Source organism: Pleurodeles waltl, chromosome 6, assembly GCF_031143425.1.
Source record: "Pleurodeles waltl isolate 20211129_DDA chromosome 6, aPleWal1.hap1.20221129, whole genome shotgun sequence".
Classification (NCBI taxonomy): domain Eukaryota; kingdom Metazoa; phylum Chordata; class Amphibia; order Caudata; family Salamandridae; genus Pleurodeles; species Pleurodeles waltl.
This window is the reverse complement of record NC_090445.1, coordinates 365,702,041-365,728,657: the sequence shown is the minus strand read 5'-3', so window position 1 is coordinate 365,728,657 and position 26,617 is coordinate 365,702,041. Positions and strand designations below refer to the sequence as shown.

The window sequence follows — 26,617 nt, the reverse complement described above, 5'->3', positions numbered from 1 at the left end:
TTTTCTCATCAATTATCATACCATTAATAAAAAAAAAACTTTGTTGGTCCAAAACAAAAACAAAAAAAAACCTATGTGAATGAAGCATTTGCAAAATATATATAAATACTATATCCTATCACAACAAAGATAGCCTCAAAAGAAGTGTGTCTTTCAAAACGCCACTGTTTCTGCCTTGGCCGAGTCAGTATGATTTTACAGCCAATGAAGTGAAGACCCCTCTGCAGAGAGTTCTTCTAACAGCAGAGTTAAAAACATGCAAAACTGGGTGTTTCACTTCACACAGAAGAATTTGACATGTCTAACTCAGCGAACTATGTTCAGCTTAATATGAACATAGTAAACCATGGAGAAATGCCAAAGAGGTTCATCAAATCAAAATGCAATATAGGGCATGTAGACTATCCAAAAAACATAGAACACACTATAAAGCTTTTATTACTTCGAAACATGTTTCTCAGAGAAAGGCAGCCTGTTGCACAAGTTACACATAACCTAGAACTATAAAATACATTCCTCTTACCTAAGAGAAATATTTAAATTTGAAGCAAGCAGTGCAACCTTGCTAACCAATTCATTTTAGTACGTAACTAACAGCAATGATCTTCTGTTCCTGAAACATATCGTAAACACTGGGCATCATCAGCTGGAATATATCGTCGTCTGTAAATTAGTATCCAGCACCTTAATTACAGTTGCTATGCCAATAGTATTTCAAGGCCTCCTTTGTTTACTTTGCCACGGTAAAGGGTCTGCAATCTAGGTTTATTGGGAGGAGGTGCAGGTGTTTAACTTTAATGTGGTACAACCAGAGCCACTGGAATTTTGCGCAAATGGAGAACCAAAATATGGGACAGACATGCCATTGGAAAGGCAAATTAAGGAGCAAGAAAAAGCAAAGCACATTTGGATTGGTTATTATTTAGCCATTTTGAAACTTTATCACACATTGATACAAAAAAAGATCACAACACCTAATGGTGGAATAAAAAAGAAAGGCTTCACATGCAGCAGACTATATACAAAATACCAACTAGTACCAGATTTCAAGATGCATGGAGGCATCATATTATTAATGGTGTCAATTCTACCTCGTAGGGTGAAACAATTAGTATAAACTTTAGCACTCAAAAGCATACAAGCCGAGACCAACAGTGCTTGTTACAAAAGGGGCACATTCTACTGCGCAAGTGTGTGTACTAAAAAGGTCAGTTCAGTTTACGGGGCCCTCGGTATTCGATAGTGTAGCACTACTGCCTTTAGGAAACTGCCGTGTAGAACAGTACAGTACGTGTTTTTTGCAGGGTTCCGACTAGAAGGCTCTGCAAAATATAAGACCTAAAAAAAAAAAATGAATTTGTTTGGTATTCTTCTAACTGCTGATTTGAGAACAGCAGCTGCTCAACAGTACTAGTGCAGTTAAGCAAGTTTATGATATATAATAATTATTTTTTCATTTGTTTGAATTCCAATTGAATGTGTAAGCTTGATGACTGCTGCATAAAACAAACATTGGCAAAGCCAAAAGGCCTCATCTATGCAAGAGCTAATGGCTTTTCTTCTTAGAGAAGAGTGCAGTGGTTTAGAGTAGAGTGGTGTAGGGTGCAGTGTGGTGTGATGTAAAATGGAATATGCATGGCCATGCACTTGCAGACACAGTTTTACTGATAAAAATATACAGCACACAAACGATGTGTAAAAAAAATAATCACCTAGTGTGCAGATTTGTTTGGACTGTATTAAAATAGTTGTACCCACTAAACTTAATTATCAAAAAACATGCTTCCGTTGTGCTTTCCAAATTTTTATGCAATATGAAATTTGCACAATTCATTTACAGACATTTCTATTTCGCTGTGTTAAAAAGAAAATATATATATATATATATATATATATATTGTCATTTAAATCATCTCACTTTGAAGTTAAAGAAAGGAAGGGGAACACCAACATCTCACAAAACACAGCCTGACGATTGGCCTAGGTCTCTGAATGTACAGCAAGTGTGACAATATAAGAACAAGATTTAAAAGAATTGTTTACTGAAAGGAAGCACTCTGAAGGATACAGGAAAAAGGTAATGCTCAACCCGAGGGTCAAACTCAAGCTGGACAACTTCAAACAAGTAAAGCCAGAAAATGGAAGGCAAACAAATCTATGTTACAAATCCCATGGTAAGTAATGGACGGAATGCTTACCCTGGGAAACTTTAGGATTGTCCCCAAGATGCCTTAAGCAAACCAGATAGCTGTGCTGTTTGGTAGGTTCGAACCTGGAAAGCCCTTCCACGGTCCTTGTATTGGAGAGACTGATGGCATGTGGGCAAAATGAGGACCTCTTTCCACACAGCAATCAGGTGCTCAAAGTTGACTTGTGAATTCCTGTATAGTGATGGGCAATGTATTGTCCTGCATGTGTAGTTTTTTGTAAACTTTGAACCGTTTGAGCTATTCTTTTCTTATACTTGCGAATTATGGTGACAATGGCATGTTATGCTGCAAGTGATAGTAATGCATAAAGAAACAGAAACGCTGCAACATAGTTTCAGAAGTGTGACAAAGACGGTGGTCATACACAATGGTCAGTATCAGCCGAAAGAAAGACTAGAGAAGTGGCTGAATCAAATGATCAGCAGAGCTTGTCAGAAGCCCAGCACTCTCCACCAGCAACTGGCTAAAGATCTGTCTGTGGGAAGATCAGACGTTTATGGAACTAGTTTCATCCTACGGCAACAGGCCTGTCAGTGGTTACTGGGTAGGTACTGCATTGGTAGAGTCAAACTAAAGCCACACCAATTGAATAAAACAAGCAACTTCCTCTGGAAACTTAATTCTTCAGGCGTTAGTAAGTTTAGCAGCCATCAGTAGGCTACTGAAGCTGTACATGGTACAGAAAAGAGTCTGCTCCCTGGCAGCAAGAGTAGGAGGTAAGGGGCCAAAAACTGGTGACATGCAACCGAGCATTACTTCATCAAAACACAAACCACCACCAATGGAAAATCGTGGACTTATCTTTAGCATTGCTTTGCTGCTCTTGGACGTTCTAGAAACCATTTTCATGTTGCTTGTTCTACTGAATTACCTTGGGCCGAGAACTAAAAACTTATTCAAACAATGGTTTCTTGGTCTCTGCACATAGAAAACCAAAAAACCCAGTGCACACTATCCTAACCAGAACCTTATGATAAGCACACCATAAAGCTTATTAACACATTGTATTACAACATTTATATAGCGCTTACTACCTTTTTGTGGGGCTCAGAAGCACTTGCCTACATAAGTAGCATGTTACAGTGTGAATGGGAGGATGTGGTCTTGTTTTGATCCTATATGGAAAGTGCTTGCGTGTTGTGCGTGAGCACCAGCAAGGTATAGCTATCATGTTATGAGACGCAATGCTTAGCCATGTGAGGAACAGGCATGCAGTTTGTCTTCAAAAAGCTGCTATGTGTGAGCAGCTTTGCAGAACCCGGATTAATTAGCTGCTTACTGCACTGTGTTGTCTATTCTGAGATATCTTGTTTAGGTTTATTAAAGTGAGCAGGCACAGGTTGGAAGGAGACCTGAATCAGTGACCTGCTAAGATGGACTTTCTTACTGTCATTATGGGATATCAAGAGCTGTCTTATTATGTAGCTAGTTGGGACCCGGAGAAGGGGACTAAATTAAAAGACCTCTGTTGACATGCGAGAGATCTGCTGAATTATTTCATGCCTGGTCAGTTGGCAACGGTTGATGTTTTGCTGTGGACTGGTATAGTACCGAGTGATGAACATAACCCATTACATTTTTGTCTTGTGAAAGCGGGAGTGTAAAAAAGTAGAAGGAAATTACTATGCTGCCAGTATGAGCTACAATGGACTGCCCAGCCGGTGAGTGTTATAGAATTAGTATGCGGAAGGAAGGTTATATATTGTATTGCAATTTCATGTATATAGCACTTATTAAACCAGAAGGGGTATTATACCATTGCAAGCTGCTTCAGAACCTAGAGTTAGTATATTTTTTTTAATCTTAATTGTTGGTTGCTGGAATTACTCTTGCACACTTAAAGAAACCATAGCATGCATTTATTCCAGTTTCTGTGAGATAGATCCATTTAATAGGAGTTGGGTGTTATCTTTAAATGTTGTTGGGGGGGAGGGGGTAATATGTGAATTAACGTACTGGTTGGCTGTATTGATAGACGAGCTACAAGAGATTAGGTAACATCAGGCTGGTGCAATATGACTTAATGGGAAGTGGTAATCTTTGAAAAAAGGTGTGGACAGCTTGTAGAGGCAATAATAGGGATTAAGGCAACATTCATATGAGAGTAGGCTGTGCTCAGAGAGAGGAAAAGGCATCAAGAGGATGGAAAAGAAGGCGAGAAAGTACAAAGGAGAGTCAATACATGTAAGTTTTAAGTCAAAATCAGTTTTCATGCAGGGCTTTTAGGAATATTGTGGAGGCATTTTGAGACTGAATGCAAAATGGTGGATTCCGTGGCAAGTGTGCTAAACCCATAATTATGAGGAATTGTTTCAGGCACAGAATTGCCTAATTCCAGTGGCCCTCAATCTAAGACACAACAAGGGTAGGAATTTGAAACTGCAGACTATTAAGGTTAAGTTTTCTATGGCTAACTAAAACTTAACAGTGGCTCTACAAAGCATAAATGATTATTATGCTACTAACTCGATCCACACAGGCCTAATCTCATTTAGTTGTTTTGAAGGCATTTCTTATGAGACAGAGAGACGAAGTAAAAGAGCAGTAGTTTGAGACCGAACATGTTCAGAGTTGCACCAAAAAAAATAAACCAAAAGGCACCTGTAGGTACTTTTATATAAAGGGAATATATCTATTTTATTAACCAATGGCATTTTATGCACGGGGGGTGGGGGGTAACTTCACACTATTTGCACTTTAAATTCCATGGTTTTTATAGAAGCACTAAAGTTAGAATTAGGAATGGTGAGCGTTTATATAGGGGGTATAGCTGCTATTCTAAGGCAGTATCACTGTATTTCACATGCCAAATAAAAGTCTTTAAGAAGTCTTATGGCCACAGAACCGCTCCTTCCTCAGCTAACACTGGGGCATTTTAACTAGTATTTCATCTGTGCTTCAGCACTTTTCTTTGTCTAGGTTAGATAACCAAAATATGAGCTTTGTTCACCTCATTTTTATTTTAAAGTATAATATGAAAAATAGTTCCATGGTGAATGATATGGCTTTATGTAGTTTGAAACCTCGTTTTCATTGTGTCATTCAATCACACCAGGCAGCAACACCACAAGTATATCTAAACTAGAACACAGGATGCGAAGGTGTGTAAAGCTAAGTAGGTCGAAATGTTTGCTGTTAAAAACTGTAACGGATGAATGGCAGAATCTTGCCTGGGACAAAACAATCTGTAACATATGCCACAATGATGTACAGATGATTGAGCAAATTATATTTGTTTGTCCCATTTTAAAGGGTCTATCAACAGATTTCTAAAACCACTTTTCAAAAATTATGTAATTACAATAGCTAAAGTTGCTATGGAGATGATAAATTGCCCAGTGCATGAAATGTGGAAAAAAAATTGTTCCTTTTTTTTTTTTACTATATTAATTGGTGCATTTTATATATATCATTTTAAGATCTAAATCTAATAAAACTTGATTGATGAAATCTCTCTCCAGTAACCTTTTCACATTATTTCTCTTTAAGTGCACAGTATAGATTTATCTCGAACGTTTTGACGGACGACACAGGCAGCTATCAAACAGTGGGCTAGAATACGACCCTGCAGCACAGAAAAAATGTTACATCGTAGACCTACAAACTCACGTTTTTGGTTCAACGGATAAGGGCTTTCATGGTGCACATGTACCACGGTCTTGAATTGAAGACAGCCAATAAGAAATGTAACTATAATTGAATTTATATAGCCTTTACTGCCATTGAAGCATTTTATGGTGAAGCAGCACACTACTCCAGACTTCAGGGTTGGTGGTTAATCCAGTAGCAATTGGGTTAAGTCGTGTACTCTCAAGGTAAACCATATAAGGATTTACTTGAGTTTCTTCGCAGTAGACTAGCAGTAGTCGGGTGTAATAATTAGTGGGAGCTGTGCAGGTTTATATAAATACTTGGTTGGGTGAATACATAGTGTTATTAGGTTGCAGGAGTATGGTTTAAAGGGAGACAGGTTGTTACCCATAAAATGAAGTGTGAGTCCTTTACTGAAATACAATAAACATGAGACAAACAATCATGAGACAAAGTACATTATACTCAGATGAGGCATGCACTAGATGGGCGATAAGGAGAGAGTCAGTAGCATAAATTGCCTAACCAGGTGTGCACTACTATGGAGGTCAGTCTACTGTTTTAATGACCAGGTGTGCATCGTTGGATTATGCTATCAATGTGACCCCAAACGCTCTTCTCCATAAATTACTACAGGACCAAATACAAAGATATACATGTTTGTGCCGCTGTACCAGCGCATCTGCCTGAATGACACAAAACCCGACAAAAAAGGCTTGATTAGCAGAAACCAGAAACAAGAACTAGCGAGATTAGGCGGGTTTATTGGGTGCGCAATTCGACAATGTAATTAGTGATTACTTAAAACTAAATGTGAAAGATATTTTACAACCTTTCCTAGGGCTAGAACAAGGTCTCCAACACAGCCCAACAAAAAATCTGGAGCAGCCAGTATATTTCAGAAGAAACCGAAACATTTTCTCTATCAATTTCTCGCACGCAAAAACAGGAGTGGACATGCCTCTTACTCGATAGACTAGAATAAATACATCAAAACAGATAAAACGAAGGGAAGGTAAACTGTCTTTTCCTTCTGGAAATAACAAAGACTAGTAAATTGTACCCCGGGGTGGGGTACACAAATGTGAGGCTCCGCTCTGAACTCCAACGTGGAGGACGTCCACGTTCGCTCAAATCCCTCTATACCGGACACCACAAACTGCACACCGTATTCCTTTTACATCTCTTGCATGTGAAAATAAATACAACACGCTCGTATAGCCCCAGTGAAACACTTCCGCTTCCTCCGATTTGAGGCAGAATCGCTCGGCTTCTCTTCCCCCGCCCCCACGTGTACCACAGGAATACACCATAACCTTACCTGCCTTCTACTCCACTTCTCCATTGGTTGCTAGACATGAACATAAAAGAGGGCATTGGTTGGGCGCACGCACCGAACAAGACTATGAACGACTTCCTGTGAAAAGTGAAAACGGACTGCTAAACTGAAGCCTGCATGTCATTCACCAAGGCTCGCAAACAAGTCAGCCTACTTGGACTCCGGACACTCACTCACCAATACGATCATATCATTAGTAACAATTGCCTTAATTCTACTGAAATGCTTTGGGAAATACTCCCGGCTCGTTTTACAGCAAAACCAAATAGTTTACAATGGATTCCTAATAACCCCTGTCAGGTGGCCTCAACTGCAAACACAAAGGAAAGGCCATTCTAAAATGGCCGCCATTTATCCATGTAACTGTAAGGTGCTTTCATCCTACTTAAACGAAAACTCCCATCCCAACATGGCGTGCAGGGTCACAGGATAGGCGCATCAAAGCGAGACTGTCACAAATGGGGGGGGGGGGGGGGGGGAGGTTAGGTTTATAACAAGTCTACGTTCAAGCACGGTGAGATATTCAGGTAGTTCGAAGTTTCAGAGCATTAGACACGGTCATACACCGCTAATTAGGAGGCTTGTATTAAACTACAAGTAATGTATTATGTCTTAACATTTTTTAGTGGGAACTCGAACCGACAGTATTGGAGCTATTTACACGACCACCAGTCATTACACAGTGGCACACGATTATTTTGAAGCACACGGAAATTAAGTGATTTGCCTAGCATTACAGGATGTTGAGCCAAAGCAAATACTCGAAGCAAGTTCCTTAATTCAAAACTAAGGGAAGGGAAGGAACAAGGCTGTGGCCAAAAGGAACACTTAGTATGCTCCAGGAAATTGAAGACGAACAGTGAAAAACAGCTGTGATTTTAGCTGAAAACAAGAGCAGCAATGAGCTACCCTGAAGCGGCCAATAACGTCTTTCTTAAGTTTTGTAAGGGGCTACAAGCCCCTACTCCCCATCATCTGTTTCTGATAAAGGATCACACTGTAGCTACTTTTAGGTTGACAGGCCTGCCAACAACATGTAAACAAACACGTATTTAACAGCAATGCTCTAATTAGAAGCTGCCAAGTGGTTCCCCTTCCCTTGAAATACTTTCAGTCAGTCCTGGTATTTTAGACCCCTTTATGTATTGAGACATTGGTTTTGAAAAGGAGTTTGACTTTCTGGGTTGGAGTTTTCTCCATCCGGTCATTGACAAGATTAATTTAGGGCCAATTTTCGTGCCCTGCATCAACTTATTCTACAACAGTCCAAGGGCCTGGGTGCGAGTTGATCAGGTCCTGCTTTCCTTATAGGGAGGGGCACTAGGTAGATATACCCTCTCACCAGTTATTTGTGTTGGCTATTGAACCACGGATACAGTGGATCCAGTGTGCAATTTCGGTGCAGGGCTTCCACTGAGAAGGAGGCACTGAAGATTGTGTATCCTTACACACAGACGATATGCTTATTTTCATGGATGGGACAACTAATGGAAATCTTGAAACTATGGGGACGCTCCCGGGATACAAGTGGAGTAGCGCAAATCGATGCTTGTTCCGTTTGGCGGACATAACACCACAACTGGCTAGCAAGTAATACTGGCTATTCAAACTACAGATTTAAAATACGTTTACATTCACATCTCTCGAATCCAAAAGGTGCTGGGAGCTCAGTATTATTCCCCAGTGATAGGAGATTCAGGAGAGAAAAATCCAGGGCGAGAACAGGCTAATGATTACTCTCCTGAGAAGTGTCATAGTACCAAAAACAAAAAAAAATGGATCATAGACTCCAAATTCATTTATGTGCTTCAAAACAACCCATAATAAAATTCCCGTCGCTCAAGGGTGCCTGGGGAAGAAAACTTATGAAGCCCTTAGCAAAAGTGAAAAAAAATATCATCTCCATAAATCCCAGTGTTAGAGATCACTTCAGTCAAAGCAGGCACTCAATGCTTACAGGTGTAAGTTGTAGACACTCCCAGACGTTAGTCTTTTAGTTACCCAATTAACTACTGAACGATTTCAAGACGGTATTTAGGTCTTTTATCTGCAACTACCCAAACAGTACGACAGAACTGAGATCACAATAGGAGGAGGACTCGGGTCCATTAGACGAGGTAGACTGCAGGGATGAATTACTCACCCTGGGGAAATCAGTCATATTGACTAGACTTGGTGTAGTGTAGATTAAGTGTCACCACAGAAATTCCTTAACCCCAAAACAACTCTGGAAAATGGGCTGGCCACAAGACCCTAACAAGTACACTTCTGGCTAAAAGGTATATCACCAGCCACTGGAAATCTGAGGCAGTCCCTATACACAGTGAGTGGCCGGGGGACATGTGTAGGTGCTAATGGCTACAAGCCAAGGTCTAAGTGGGCGGCATCAGAGGGGCACGACATGCCCATACTTTTTTGATTTATGGAAAGCTGTTTCCTTACTTTTTGTAAAAAGACAACTGCCCCAGGACGGTTAATTCAGAAAGTTCAAATGCTTCAGCTGAAGTGTCATTCAGCGAGTCTCCTGTGCTGTGAATCCAGAGCCGGGCAGACAGCTATACAAGCTTTTCTGCCAAGGTGCCTGCCTAAAAGAAATGCAAATGTGTGTTACAAATTAATATCCAAATGTAAAGAGTCATTTGCAAATGTAAAGGATGCTTGGGAGCGGGTATTAGCTTTAATTGATCGAGTCACTGGAAGCTTTGTGATGACAGATTTATTCTTTTTGGAGTGGCAGAGCAAAGAGTTAACTGAGCTGTGAAGTGCATATTTTAATTGTAATTGTTTATAGCTCTTTCTACTCCTGGAGATGTTTAAAGGACCGTAATATAAAAAAAAAAAAAAGCATTTGCAATGCAATAGGTATTGCATTTGAGAGAGTTAGTGCTATTGGCGTTGTAAATTCCAATGTATTTTACTTATGTGTTTTGGTTTGGAGTGTAGTGGACGCCTGCCAGGAGCCACAGCAACCCTCCTAAGCCTATCGCTGCAGTAGAGAGGACACAATAAGGATCCCATCTTGGGAGTGTTTTTCCCCATTTTTACAGACTGGCTGCAACACCCTAGCGATGCAACCTTTTCTAGTGCATTTACCTAAACTTTTATAGCACTAAACAAGCTACAAAGAGGCACCTTCATGGCATTTAACCCAGAGAATGAGGGGGTGAAAAGAGTTAGGAGCAAAGAAAAGGGTAGAGCCATATATTTCCTGTGTTAAACCTTTAAAGGAATCTTTTCTCTACATTGGCAATACCAGCATAACATTTAAAAACACTGACTGTGCACAAAGAGAATAACAGAAATGAATTACAGTGATTGTTAAAAATGGCACCTGCTTTGCAGCGCTATGGAATGGGAGAACCTGTATTACCAAGTGCTATATTAAAAAAACAAGTTATTCCCAGACTGCTCCAATATGCACCAGACACCCTAGGGGAGAGGATGTGGCGTAAGGGCCAGAGCTGCTGACTTTGGAGCTGAGAAACAAAGTTCGAGTCTCGGCGCCGGCTCAACATCCTGCAATTCTGCACAAATCACCATCTCCCCTGGCTACCAAAAATGAATGTGTACTTGTGTAACGTAACCAGTGGTCATATAAAGCGCTGTAATACCGCTGTATCAAGTTCACGCTAACTGAACTCTATTTGAAGAGGCCCAATTAGCAAAAAACATCTAGCCTTTGGATGTTATCAAGCTTGAGGCTTTGAAGTGCTTGGGTCTGGAGTCACATTTCCTTTGCCACTTTTTTGGCGACACCTTTCACCATGTTCGTGCACAGAACTAACCTAATGTGCTTGGTTGGTGACCCACCAGAGGTTATCAAGCGCATGTGCTACTGCCCAGTCTTAAGCTCTAGTCAAGTTAGTTGGTTAATGCATTCACTGCAGGTCTTGACAAAACGAGAATGTCACAGATTACAATCCTGACATAACGTTTTCACCTCTTTATCTCAGCAATTTCGAGGCAAATTAATTATAGCGATTTTAAGAATGGCATCTGCTTTGCAGTGCTACAAAATGACAGAACCTGTAATACCAAGCACTATATATAAAGTTATTCCCAGACTGCCCCAACAATCACCAGGCAGAGAACCCTAGGGGAGAGGATGTGGCATAAGGACCAGAGCGGCTGACTTTGCACAGGTGGGGGGGGTGGGCACACGGTTTGGGTCTCAGCGCCAGGTCAACATCCTGTGATTCTGGGCAAATCACTTCATCATCCCTTGCTACCAAAAATGAATGTGTTCTTGTGTAATGTAACCAGTGCTCATGGAACACGCTGTAATACCTTTGTATTGAGTTCACGGTATATAGATTTGCAAGAAATATATAAATTAGCAAGCCCTTGCAGACATCACAAAGAAAGAGCAAGATGACAAAAACCAAGGAAGACGAAAGAGGCAAAAGAAAAGATAGTGCGCCACACTAAGGTATCTTGCCAATTGTGCAATAATCCTTGTAACACGGTCAGTTTCCAAGGCGGTAACAAAACTGCCTCAAGGCGGTACAAACAAAAGCACTTACCAACAATATCAAGGGATTTGTGAAAGGCAGTCACAGGAATGAAAGACAGTGATGGGTATAGGATGGGCGTGGGTAAAGCCCACAAAATAGATTACAACATGTCGCGAAGAGCAGCGATTGCGCGCTGCTACGCTCAACCTAAAAATTGCATTAAGTACAGTCTAGATAAAACTAAAATCTATATTTTAGAAGCACAATTTTACCCTAGACCTTTTTGCATATTTTGTAGCAGTCTTTCTTATACTGAGTGTAATGCAAGTTTAAAATAATGACTTAGATATTCACACTGCTTTCTGTCACAGGCTGTGACCTCATAGCACTAAAAATACACAAGTCCCTACTCTCCACTGGACCACGTGGCTCTCTGGTTACACGCAGACCTCTGTAGTGCACTATTAGAGGTTTCCTACTGTGCTATAGTGCATTTCACACTGAGTAACAACTTTAAAACAAGCATTTACAATGCATCGGGTCTCGCCTTTGCTCATGTTAGAGCTGATCGCGTTGTAAACTCCTAACCCGACTTTTCACCTATCGGGCAAAAGTGCATTTATGCACATAACCCGAAAAAGTGAAATCAAGTACGTAAAGCGCTCGACTTCTGCCAAGCAAGATCGGGCTCGTAAATTAGAGAAAAAAAAGTCCACTAGCCCGATGGAAAACAGCGAGCCTCGCATGTTTTCTTTACTTGGTCGCTGCGCTGGAGGAGGGCTAGCCACCGGAAAAGGCATGCCATATGCGTGCCTTCGACTAATGAAAGCAAGCAGATTTTATCAGGGAAGCCCACCAACCAATAAAAACACTGATGTGAAGTTGACAGGGCTTCGAGCCCTTTTATAAATACAAAAGAGTCACCCTGCGAACGCATGCAACGCAGGCTCGACCCTAAAAATGCATTTTTCATTTAAGCTGTACATTATTTTATATGTAGCTGACAGTGAAAGACCAAAATAACTTACAGAATATTTAGATTTTAGCCACAACTTTGACCCTACCCAAACGCTCACTAGCCCCGTCCCCACACCTTTTTTTTTTTTGCACTTTGACCACTGACTACAAGAATTAATTTTCATAGCTAGGGGATGTCCTCATAAATATAATAATTGAGGACTTTGGTGGTACCAATTCCACAAATAATCTGTGGAAGTAACTCTAATTTACACGTTTTCCTCAAATCGAATGGGCCAGTATTGGAGTTTGAGACCATGTATTTTTGTGATGCTAGTATGTCATACTTCTGACATTTGTTCATCTATGACAGCCAATAAACAGTTAATTTAAAATAAAATAAAAAAGCACAAACACTCAGTTTTGGGACTTGTACTTCACAAGTAACATTAATTTTACGGATGGGCTAACTGCAGCATACAACGTGATTTGGCAAAAAAAAAAAAAAAACAGGACTGGTTGAGGTGTCACACACTGCATGGGACTAGCTGGGCATGATAATTTAGAAGCAGAGAACCTAAGAATGAGCACTAAAAATGTTAATGCCTTCTGAAGTCCTTTACACATTTTGGTCCCTTCGATAGCAATATTTTTAAGGGGCCACAATAAAATAATTTTAAAGTAGGGAAGCAAGCCATTAAAAAAAATATAGACCACTGGTCTAAAAGTGAAGTTTCACTTTAGCTCAGAATTTGGCAGTAAAGGTTCCTAAAAACACAAAAGGTTGTAGGGAGCTTCTGGCACTAAAGGCCACATTCCCCACCCACCAGACGGCCTCCCTACCAAGATCCAGGCCAGGTGTACTAATTAGTCAATGAAATTCCACTCTATCTTTTGATTGGGTTCTTAAGCAGAGCTCTTTCTATTCAGTTTATGCCCAAATCAGTTTTGAGTTTCCTGCCCTCAGATCCACCCTTGGGGAAGCAGAGGGCTTTGTGGACGTTGAAAAGGCAAATTTACTATTCTAATTCCAACCTCAGAATATTTGAGTGAAGTGCAACTTTCCCGAAAGTAGCCTCAGATACTCAGTTACTATTATAACTGAAAGTCCTGAGATATTTTGGAGAAAGTTACAATTTCCCAAGTTTATTTTATTTATTTATTTTTTAAGAGAGGCCGAAAAGGTGCACTTTTGTATTGCCAGGAAAAGCTGCTCAAGCAAAAACTAGAAATACTTTCAACAAATAATTACATTCTAGCTAATTATGGGTATTGAGATAAGAAGACAAGTTGTACAAACTTTTTTTTTTTTAAAACACGGATTATGGATCGTCTGTGGATTGCTTTTTCTGCAACGAGTCCCTTTAGTACAAAAAAAAATAAAAAATTGAGAAATAAATGTTAATTATCAAAGCCGGCCATGAAAATAGATTTCTCCTGCCAGCCAAATCTGTATTACATAATCTCAAGTGGAAATAACTACAGAAAATTACAAGCCTGCCCAGGTGAAAAATAGTTTTCCCTTACAACATAAACTTATATAAACGTGAGATGCAAATAGAACATGCCATCTTCTCTATCCACTCTCAATGGCTGAACATCAATCACCCAGCTTTCCAGCCTACAAAAAAAAATATGCTCTTCGACACTCAGGCCACTAACATACAGCCTAAAACGTTTTCAATCAAGCACAAGACTGTGAAAACTCTAGAAGCCTGAGTTTAGCTGCACAAGGAAACCAATATTTTATGAGGAAATATACAATAAGCCTGCATCAAACACGTACAGTTATGATCCGAGCCTGCTATTAGCTCCTAACATATTTCCCCAAGCAGGACCCACTCCCACCACACAAAGACATGCAGTGCTTACAAGGCAATAATTACCACAAACCAACAGAGCGCCAAGACTCTCCCACAAAACACACAAGTCCAATGACCCTATGTTACATCATCCACCAGGGTTGACCTCTACCTCACATTTGAAGCCAGAAGACGATACTCAGGTCTAGTGCTAACAAACACTGACAAGCCCTCATTTTAATAGCCTTAAGCAAACAAAGACTTATTAACTACACCTTTAAGTCAATCAAGATTAATCAGATGAATCCCAGATTACCAGTCAAACACACTCATTTGGAATATAGGGATCTGCTAGGGAAGACGAATGCTAAGTTCAAGGGGTGACTGAGACCCGATTTGCCCCATATTCTTTCAATAGCCTGCTCCCATCTATGCTAAAATTATTTATGAAAAACCGGCTAGAAGTCAGAGTTGAGGGTCTGGGGCTCATCCATCATGAGGCAGCATCATGTTCCAGGGCTGGATTATAATTAAGGCTCACAGTTTTCTGCTTTTTACCAATTTTTACAGATAAACAGACAGAAAACAATATGGTCTTGTCTGTATTTAGTTTTAAAAATGGAAACATACAGACAATTTAGCATCTTCTCAGTGACTTTCCTTGTTGTTTAGGAATTCCCAGCCAATAGTTCTGCAGACAGAGCATGTAGAGTCAAAAAACACATTTCACTTCCTTAAATAACTACACGTCTTAACATATGTTAGAGTTATTATGCAAATATATTTTCTTGTGGCATAGTTTTATTATATTTGGGTAATACTTGTGCTCAAATCAACAGACAAAGTATGAGTGGACACTTACTGGTTAAATAAATGTGGATATATATGAGCTGCTGCTTCATTCATTCATTCACAAACAAAAAATAATTATGGATGAATACAGATAAAATGGCCAAGCTAAAAATGGATAAATACAGACGGAGATGTTTAAAAAAAATACCTTAAAACCTGGAGCCATAATTATAATTCACTCAAGCAGTTATCTGTGAGGACTTTGCAGATCTGGCGCTGTCAACACAAGCCCACTTGTGCATGATCTTACTTACAGGAGACTTCAGCCTCTTGGTAGGCACCCTAGAGGTCAAGCAGGCTTCAGAAGTTGAGAAAACTACTGTAAGCCATGGACCCGGAGAAACGGGCAGGAATTTCTCAAACAGTGCCCCAATGGCATGACTACCTCCTGCATAACCATAGCCCTCTAATCAGAATTTGCTCCTTGATATTAACTGTTAAAGCTACCTCTTGCAGGCCCCCACAAAGGTGATCTCCATTGCCTCCAAAAATAAGTAATGCTTCAACCACTGAGCCCACTGCCAAGCCCTACTGCTCTACAGATAGAATCCCCGATCTTCTGCACTCTCCTGTGATCTACACACCTGTGTACACTGCTCAAATGAAATGTGGAAAAACCTCCAAGTACAACTGCAATACATATTCCTAACCAGCCTCGTCTCAGTCTTAACTGTGAAAAACGCATTCCCATTGTGAACTTTTAAAAGGATTTACTGAATACCAGGCAGATATTGCACTGGGAAGGAGCGAGGTGCAAATACCCACCCAGTCCTCAAGCCTGCCCAACCCATTAAGTAGGTGCAAAGAGAGGATTAACTAGTTACAGATCCCAATATCTAGTGGTCAAAGATTCCAAACAGGCCTGGGGCCCTCAAGGAGACCTACACATTATGGAGCTGGGTAGGAAAAGCAGTGATCAGGCGCACAATGTGTGTTGCATGGTTAGTTCCACTGCTTTAGGCCTAGGACTTCTGCTGCAACTAAGGAGAGATCCTTCAGCCCCTGTATTCAGATCTGGGCATTATGTAATTCTGAAGACATACAAAATTTGGTGGAGCTTAATTGCCTAAAGGTTTTCCAAATAAAGGGCATTTTCAGTATATCTAATCAATTGTAAATGGCCTTCATGTTTAATAAAGCGCAGCCTTTGTTTACAAAATCACAAATCACCATCGAAGGTGCATTAACTCCCAAATTCCACTGTTCCTCTTCCTCTGTCTAACCTGGGTCTTGTACCCTCCACTCTTCATCCATCTCCTAGCCCCAAACCAGCTCTTCCTTCCCTTCTCCTGAAACTATATATTTTTTAATCCTTTCCTTTAGCAATACCTGTTTTCCCACACCCCATATACCATTGTTTCTATTTTGTTTATTGAATTACTACACGTTTTTGACAGAAAACGCTTTCCTCATTCTGGAACGTCATCAAAATGGGGGTTCACAGGCTGGTGTTTTCCAACTTATTTTCCTCTTTAATGAGGTAAACACCAACAATTAAGAACAAATATGGGCAATGGCAAAGATTCTTCTCGTTTCCACGTGCGAAAGTGATGGTAATGTATTAACCTATTTTATCTACTGCTCTGACACAGGCAACATATTGCTATTGGGCCTACGTACTCTACTCGAACTGTCAAGCTTCAGGTTGCCTAGTGAGGACCAATGGCTCACCTACTGTTATACCCTGAAACAAAACTGAGAATGTACAACATCCGGACTCAATAAGACACAGCTATACAAGGCGACACCATCCACAGCAAACAGAACGCTTTTCAAATGTAGTGCAATAGTTAAATGTAACTCAATATATACAACAAATTGTGATGTCTTCTACTCAAAAATATGAAAAACAACTGGCATAGAACATAAGTGTTTTCATTTGAAGTTCATCCAATGTAATTTAACAGAAACAACTTCAGCAAAGTTTAGTTTTGATTTATAGAGCGCATGGCTACCCAAAGGCTTCCCGGCACTACAAGGTAGGTAGATCTCATATTAATGCCAAGGAATTACCTATAATGAGAATAGGAATGTCTTCAATTTCTTAGGATCTGAGGGACCTAGTTGGAACATAAAAGGACATGCGTTGTCTAAGGAATTTGGGCCCCTTGTTGTGCTAGGCTTTGTGTGCCATGCAAATGGCCTTAAAATTGACTCGATGCTTTATATGAAGCCAATGGAGGGAAAGTAAAGCAGATTTGGCAGATGTATATCTAGGAATATTTTTAAGTAGACGTGCAGCAGCATTTTGTACAACCTGCAGTCTACTGACCACATAGCTCGGAGAGCTAAGAACGAGTTGCCATAATCTAGGCGGGACAATATTAATGCTTGGATGAGAAGTCTTCTGGCCAGAAAAGGTAAAAGGTTAATAATTTCCCTGAGGGTTCTTAAGAGGCCAAAGCAGGATGCACCCAGCTTTTTGGATTGAGTGTCCATTGTGAGATGTGGATCTAGCCAGAAGCCTAAGCACTTTATGTTATCCTTAGGGGTGGGAGATAATTGAAACAATTAGGAAATGTTGTCAAAAGATTAGGAGGAATATGATTGCCAATGATCATTACTTCAGACTTGTTATCATTAAGTTTAAGTTTAGACTCGGTCATCCATTTAGCTATGTCCTCTAGGCAAGATGAAAGATTGGATTGAGCGATGTTTCCAGAATTTGAAAGACACTACTAACTGAGTGTCGTCGGCATATGAAATCAAAGAAAGGCCATTGGGCTCCACAATTTTGGCTAAAGGAGAGAGAGAGATATTAAAAAGAGTAGGAGCCAAGGACGAGCCCTGTGGGACAGCACGGGTAAGAAGGTGCGTGTTGGAGTAGAACACACGATCCAGATCTTGAAAGGTTCTATCTTTTAAGAACGAAGAGAACCAGCATAGTGCAGTGCCTTTTATTCCTATAGCAGTGATTCTTTGAAGGAGAATGTTATGATCTACAGCGTCAAAGGCAGCACTGAGATCTAACAAGATGATAGCTGCACGTCTGCCATGGTCCAATATTTGACGGGCGTATTCCATAGACGCTAATAAGGCTGACTCTACTATGTTGAGGTCTGAAATCTATTTGAGAGGGATCCATAAGTTCATAATCCTCAAGAAAACAGGTTAGCTGACCGTTGACATGTTTTTTTTCCATGATCTTAGATAAAATGGGGAGGTGAGCAATGGGTCTATAGTTATTCAACTCCAGGGGATCAAGGTTGGGCCTTTTCAATAAGGGTTTGACAACAGCATGTTTTTGGGGTTGAGGTATGAAGCTGGAGGTTAGGGAGTGATTTAAAATGTTTTCCAATACGGAAGAAATAATATTTGAAGCTAGTGCTAGTATATGTGGTGGAGCGGGGTCCAGGGGAGAGCCTGATTTTATCATATGTAAGTATTTGGTATCAAGAGCCTCGGTCACTGGCTTAAACAGCGAAAGAGGCCATAGAGATTTGGGAATCCTTATAAAGATTTTGATCTATTTTGTGATCGGAAGTGGAAGGAAAGGAAGAATAAATGTCAACAATCTTCTTTTGAAAGAAGCTTGCCAAGTTGTTACTGTGAATAGTGGAGGCCTCTATAGGGCAGTCCTTAGGAGGGGTGGAAACAAGTTCTTTGATAATCGTAAAGATTTCCTTATGAGAGTTAGAAGCCTGTTCTATTCTTGAACTATAAAAAGTAGCTTGAGCGGTTTTAATCGAAGCATGAAAGGCTCTAATAGCCTCCCTATATTGTATTTTGGAAATAATACTATACTCCTTTCTCCACCTTCTTTCTAAGTGCTTACATCTCTTTTTTTGCACGAGCAGATGAGGAGTAAACCAGGGATTTGCCTTGTGGCCCATCCTTCTAACCACCGACTTAATAGGAAGAAGAGTGTCTAAGGAAGTAGAGATCCAGTTGTTAACATTGTCTCTGAGGCCTGAGCTAGACTGATTGCGGCTAACCAGTGAGGCATGGAGAGTATCCTGACAATCTCTGGGGCATAATTTTGACCAATGACAGGAAGTTGGCTTAGTAAAATAGTGATGGGGGGGTGGGGGGGGCCCGAGGCAGAGTCAGCGACAATAAATAATGGTATGTCCAAATAAGAGGAAGAGGAATATGATGATATAAGTTTGAAAGGTTGCTAAAGACTAAGTCAATGGTATGGCCTTTAGTATGAGTGGGTCCTTTAATAACCTGAACCAGGTCTAGTGAGGCTAGATTAGAGAATAGAGAGGCAAAGGAGATTGTAATGTCTGCAATGTTTCCAGTGATCACGTCAACAAGACACACTGGGCAGAAGTAATTAACACAACACCAAGAGATTAAAAAAAGGTAAGCAGTCTGAAATCTAGTAGAAAATTAGTGCCTATGATTTAAGGCTCCATAAGCAAATCTAGTTACTGGTTGCAATCGCTAGCAAACTGACCACTCTGTGGATTGAAATTACTAATTAAATGCACTTAGCTGGCCATTTGTCATAAAAAAGGACCAAAACGGTCATATTCATTTATTCACTTAATTCGTCTGAAGTAGAATGTATGGTATTCACTTAAACAACATTCAAACCCTCCTGAGTTTCTAGACAAGTCAAAGAAAGCAGGTCCCTCTGCCCTTTAGCTGCAATACTTTCAGGGAAGTACCATCTACAAAACCTACCTCTTGTCGTGTCCCATTGTCTTCCTCTGCCAGTTTCTAAATTATTATTAAGGGTCTCCCTTCTGAAGACCTTGTGGATTTTTCTAACATTTTGGAGGATTTCTAAAATGCAGCAGTCACCAATTACTTAGCCTTTTTGCGCTTTACGTGAGCAGAATCCTGTCTTTGAGTGCTAGTTTATGTGACAGACATCTTCCGTGAAAGCAGAGGGGGGAAAATTTCAGGCTGAACCTGGTTGTTGTATAAGCGGGTGGCGTAGTTACAAGAGGTGGTGGGAGTTCTTACAGTGGTATTTCATAGGATGTCAACAGTCAGTTATCCATGCAAGGATCCCTGCAAAGTGGAGGCGTTAAGTCTCATGAAACACTACCTAAGTTGGGCGAGCTACAATAATGTCATGTAGGGAGCTTAACCATGGAATTATGGGACAGAACATTAAAAAGACACAATTGACAGGTAGGCAGATAATTAGGTGTGCACCATTCTAGTGATAAGAGCAGTGGAGCAATGCAAAAGTGAAGGCTACAATGCCCCCTACCCACACACACTGATCTAGCCTGATCATCTCAAAGAAGGTGCATGTGTAGAGTTCTTGGTGCCTGTGTGTAGAAAACTGGGTTCTGGTTGCAGAAGCCCCCCACTTTTTGCCTGATTTTTTATGCAGCTTTGAGTGAACTTCTCTTGGGTCCTGCTAAGCAGGTCCCCAGCGCAAGACTACTGGTCACTTGATCACCAAGTGGCCAGGCTGTTAGCACAGCTAAGTCCCTAGTAAGTGGTATCTCTGGTATAGGTACTAAAGAGGGTTCCCCAAGAGCTGTAGCATAACTTGAGCCACTCTAAGTGACAACACCAAACTCATACAGACTGCCACCGCAGTGTGTGACAAGGTGCTCCAAAAAGTGAAATCCTGACATGGTACACACTTGTGTGCCATGTCCTTAAACACTGCCTGCAACATTTGTAAATCAACCCTACAGCAGGCCTTTCCGACCTAAGGCATGGTGCATTATATGTCAGGTGAGGACCTATCTGCATGAGCAGATATGCCCCACTATGTCTTTGTTGATTCTTAAACATAGTAAATTAACAAGGGAAGTAATTTTAAGTACATGTGCTGGACACTGGTCAATAAGTGTTCCACAGCTACACAATGGCCTCACTGAAAATAGGTATGTTTGGTATCAAACATTGCGGCCCTCACCGATTCCAGTGATGGATTTAGCAATACATGAACCTATCAACTGCTGGAGTACTGACTGTTTTCCACCAGTCTCCCAAGACAAGTTGCCGTCCCCCAAGGGTGAGAGTCTTTGCTCTAGGGTAGTCAGGAACACAGCCTGCTCTGTCAGGAGTGTTACACACCCCTCCCAACAGGATGATCTGCATTCCAAGGCAGGGGAGCTTCAAAGAGCCCACCACCTTTGGCATGCAAATCTGGCTTCCCTCAGTGGTGAGGAGATACCAACCCGTGACCCAGGACCCATTTGGCACCTGGACAGGTAGGACATTTTCTTATGGAGGAGGGGTTTTGCACTTGGAGGAAGGACCAACCTCTTTGGGGACCAGCCTGCGGTGAACACTCAATTAGTAATTCTAGGACAGGGTATTTCCCATTCCCCCAAAGGAATCGGTAATCTAGCAGGCGTAGTGACCCCCAAGTATAAGTAGCCCATTGGCTACTATCCCTCACTCCCCTTGAAGCACCTAAATTAAGTATTTAGGGGACCCCCTCATACCTGGACCTCAGATCTCCACTGGGTGCAAAAGAAGTGGAAAAGGAGACTGCTGACCCGAGGAGCACAACTAACTTGGTGCCAAACCTTCCAGCCTGCCTGCTGCACCTGACCCTTGTGGAGTAACTAGCCTGTCCTGCTGCTGTGCCGACTCCAAGGAACCTGGAGAGCTCCCAGTGCATCGCAAATCGTCAGAAGAACCTCTCTTGGAGCAGAGGAACAACTTCTCTGTATGTGCATCATCCCCTGAAACACTTTGACGTCCTGTCTTTTTAACTATTTGAGGAATTCAGGCTCAATGCCTATTGCTTGCAATGTCCCAAGAGCATGGCTGCCGAGGACCAAATAGTATGACAATTAACTCCGACCCACCTCGTTAGCCAGCTTGTGGTGCAGGCTCTCCCAATAGAGCTAGGAGATCCCTGCGGCACGTAGTGCCAGTGAAAGCAGCCCCTTGAAGTCCCTGAACTGCGTCGCCGGACTCCGACTGCTCTGCCTCCATGTTGCCTTAACGCGGTTCCTACAGAGTGACAAAGCACAGGGGCATGCTTGCAAACAAGGAAAGAGGTGGGGCGGTACAGCCAGTGGGAACAGAAAAGGGCCTACAGAGGTGAAGTCATACCATCGATGCATTAATTGCAGGGGCTTCTGATCACATGAACTATGCAGACAGGGAATTGAAACCGTCTGACGTCCGCATGGTCTCTCAGCAAAGTAGAATGAAGGATGTCTACCACATAGGCATTTCCCAGAAAGCTGGGGCAAAGCCACATCACCCCAAAAAGGCATCAGAAGGGAAGGGCGTTGGGTTAACCCTGCCAATGGGCACAGGAGAAATAACAAGCAAGCAGTAGCATTGCAAGTCCCCTGGAAGCAGACTTTTTCTGTGTTTAATGGGAGGGAGGTGGGGCAGCACGAGGCCCATGCAGCGAGCAAACGGGAGCCAAGTGAGCCTGCTAGAGGAAAGAACGCTGCCACCAAGCCATGCTCAAGTGGCTGAGAGCACAGCATAGCCAGCACTAACACAAATGGCATGAAGACGAGGTGGGAGGAATTCTATGTAAAAAGGTAAGCAGCTACAGCACTGAAGCTGAACATAGGTAAACAGTAATAGGAGCTGGAAAACACACACAAAAAAAAAAAAATATATATATATATATAGTCACCTCAAGACCAGATACAGACAAAGCAGAATGATACAGTATTTGGTCCCTGCTCCACAGGAGGAACGAGGAGGGACAAAGAGGCTGGGACTGACCTCTAGCAGAAAAGGATCTGTAAAGGTCACTGAAACAAACAAATCAATAGCAGTGGGATGGCTTTAAGCCCACAGAGATGTATAATGTACGCTTACCCTCAACCTGAAAAAACGGTGCAAATGCTTTTTAAAAGTACTGCGTGCATATGGCACCTCATGTTTTGAAATTCAGAGCCAAAATCACACAGTCTAAATGCCCGACCTTTTAAGTGCAAACTGTAAAAAATGAAACATAACCAAGGGATGAAGAAATAAACGAAACTGTGAGAAGAATAGTAACTGAACTATGGCGTTAGAGAAAGGGTCCAAAAGGTAGAGTTCACCACCGTGATTAACAGGTGCTCACACAGCTGTACAAAACCACAACCCTTTTAATCAACTGGGGTATAAGTTGCACTGACTTGGTTTACAACCAGTCACAGGAACCCTGACCAAATTTATCACTGTCTCAGGAATAACATGACCTCATGATGTCATCATTGTTCGCTAAAGGATCTCTCCAGTGCACATTTTTCACTGTATTTATGGCATTTTCCCACAGCAATTATTACCTCGCTACCTTCCGCTTTCATAACTGCCCTTGGTGGTAACCTAACAAATCACATAATGACGTCACTGCTAACTTTTCTTTACCCCTCCCCAGCACACACTACCCTGATATTCATTGTTTACCTCATTGACTGAATGTTCCTTGTCACTTCCCACTCTGCCTTCGTAACCCTCCCTTTTTTCATAGGACGACAGATCTCTTTAAATGGATCGCATGACGTCACAGCAACCCCCTCCCTACAAACACAACGACCCACTCCACACACCCGCCTGTGGTGCATGGTGCGGGCCCCTAGGACCCCGGGGCGGGTCTTACCTGCGCTGGTCGTCCGCCTCTTATGACATCACGGACGCCTCTTCCCCTCCCCCTGAACAGGCGCGCGCCCCGCTCACCCTTTAAGAGCCGCCCGGTGTCCGCAGCGGAGAGAGCCGAGGAAGCGGCGCTAGAAGAGATAGGCGGGATCAGCGCGGGAGCCTAGCAGCGAAGAGCCACCATGCTGAATGGCGGCCAGCCTGGCCAATAGGAGCGCAATTTTCTACTGTTCTCTTAAGCCTATTGGTTGGTCGTCACAGGGTGCGCGCGCGAGCGGGCTGACGTAACAACCAGCGTGGTAGGCTGCGCTTTTACTTTCCAGGAAGAGCAGAAAGGGAGAGGGGAAGGGGGTAGGGCACGGGGTCCTTCAGGTGGGGAAGGGATATAGTAGCCATGGAAAAATGCCTGTTTAAAAAAAGATAGGTAATTTGGTCTTCTCTTTATAGTTCTCTCTTACTATACCTCAATTTAAACAATTTTTCTCTAAAATGGTTGTTGTCTATTTCCAAATACATTGCTGGTTGAGCACAGTTGAACATATTTCCCATGGGTGAAAGACTGAGGTTTACATAAACTACCATTTGTAATGCAACGGGTCTCGCATTTGGTGGCGTTAGAGGTATTAGCATCGTAAACTCTTAACCGGACTTCTCTTGCCACATAAATTGAAAATAAAAAAGTAAAAAAGTTTAACATAAGTGAGCCGATTCAAAGCTCTTCGGCCGCCATGAGCATCAGCGTGAAGAGACACACAAAAGGAAAAAGAAGTTAGCTTGAAGTCAAACATATAGGCAAAAGTGCAATTAGTGCAATTAGCCATGTAACGGGGTCGATGGCCAAGGCAGTAACCAAACCGCCCCAAAGAGGAACAAATGTAAAGCATTTACTAACAATGACATGCGCATGTCCCCACCAGGTGTTGCAGCTAGTTTTTTTTCTGCCTTCATAAGGAATCCCACAAAGCAACAGTTCAGCTGTAGGTCTGCTGGGGTAATGCAAGCCAGTACTGCCTGTTTACGTGGACAAATCCCTCTTTGGTTACAAAGTGGCATAGCAATGCTCTTCTCTCTACCATTAACTCCTTGCAAATACATATAAGTTGCACTATATTTTCTTTCCCCTTTCCACACAGCTGACAGTCATGGCAAGGTGGCGTTCCCAGAGTGGTTGGTGTGGGAGCGCAGGTAATATGCCAAGTCAGTATCTCAGAATTTATTCTTTTATTAGGTTGGAGAACCCCGTATGGAAATAGGGGTGGGCTGTCGCTTTTTCGTAGCTGGGCAGTACAAACCAACCCTGGACTCTGCCTGCCACTGCTGCTTTATCAATTAGCAACAGTATTTTGGTGGTTTTGTTTACCAACTTTTTGAGACTGGTGTGGGCTGCAGACGACTCCCAGAGGTCCTGTAGCCCAAGTTGCTTTATTGATTCCATGAGGTAGGCCTTGGCAGGAGAGCTGCCCCTGGTCGTCGGTTCCAGCCTTATATGTGTATTTAATATGTTTGGTTCGGCGTTCTTAATTTAATCCCAGCATTTAATCTAAGTGTCTTTCCTAGCGAGAGATTGTTTTTGAAGGCCGAACTCCAGCCGTATCTGGGCTGGTGAAGTGCATTTTGGGAGGCCGAAGATCATTCTGTAGGCTCGACCATGATCCCATCCTGAGTCGATGCATCCCTTCCACGTAACAACTCACTTCTGTAAGTTATTGTTGGAATCAGTTTCTCTTGTATGACCTGGAGCAGTGGTTTTAGAGTGTGGCCCAGCAATTTCTTCTTTAGGTTTTTTAGTGTCTGTGCTAGGGCATACCCCTTTTACTTCAGAGCCTCTTTCTGCAGTTTGAATGCTCCTTTTTGTCTATAATGATGCCTATATATTTATATTCCGCTTGTAGACATTGGGTGGCAATATGCTAGCTTTATGTTTTTCATTTCATGCTGTTCACTGACATTGTTTTAGTTTTTTCGAAGTTGATTGTTGAAGTCCATTTTCTATCAAGTATGCATGTGTGGCATCAATGAGGTGCTGGTGACTGACCGGTGTGCGGCTTATTAACACCAGGTCATCTACATAGAGGAGGTTAGAAAGGACTGTTCCGCCCAGCTTCTGGTGTGGCAATTACAGAAATCAAGTTTATTGTTAAATCGTCTAGAAAGAGGTTAAACAAAATAGGGACCAGGACGCAACTCTGCTTCATTCCTTTAGAGGTTGGAATACATCTTGACTCCTTATATCCCCAAGCCTAGCTTAACCTGTACCCAGGTGTCTGTATGTAAAAGAATCAATAACTTCAGGAGGACAGGTGGAACATTCAGCCCTGAAGTCAATAAAGCAAAGGTAAAGGGCTAACTTTGCATCTTTAACCCCGTCTATTAATAGGGAGAGGGCCAAGATGTTAGTTGTGGTTCCCATATGTTTACATAATTGTTATAAATTAAAAGCTTAATCAGGAATTTATCTGTTTAATTGGCAGACTCCTTGTGCACCATCTCACTGCTCCAGGTTCTCACAACTCCTCACATCAACATTCTAAGGTGAGCTCCTGGGTATACCATTACACTTACATTCTGAGGAGCCACCTGGAGGTCACCATTTATAAGTACCTAGTACTAAATATATAAAATACATAACACTAATAGAAAACCATACTTCTAACAACATCAAGATAAATAACTATAATATATGCTATAACTATAGATATATATATATGTATACAATACATGGATTATAACATATCTCCCTTCCTTAATATCTGAACACGAAGTCGAAGAGCCACGATGGACACATTATGGTCCTAGTTCGCTTATTCTGGCTGCAACGTTCCAGCGAACCTTCCACTCCTATGTCAAATTCTTGCCTTGTCCTTCCGAACGGTTCCCCGCTGCAGGATATTCTGTCCATGATCCATACCCTGCCATTGTTACCACATT

The 26,617-nt window shown here is 41.8% G+C and overlaps 1 protein-coding gene across 6 annotated transcripts in view; it reads right to left on the bottom strand.

The window, feature by feature from the left end:
* The window catches only part of CHD8 (chromodomain helicase DNA binding protein 8), a 1,013,809-nt gene extending 989,939 nt beyond the window's left edge, over positions 1 to 23,870 (bottom strand). For 5 of the 6 annotated variants that reach the window (XM_069238269.1, XM_069238274.1, XM_069238271.1 and 2 more), the window contains exon 1: positions 23,694 to 23,854. The gene's annotated coding sequence lies outside the window, so the exon portion shown is untranslated. Of the gene's footprint in view, positions 1 to 23,693 lie in introns of all 6 variants that reach the window. The other variant, XM_069238270.1, reaches the window with a different exon arrangement.
* Between the last annotated feature and the right edge of the window lie 2,747 nt (positions 23,871 to 26,617).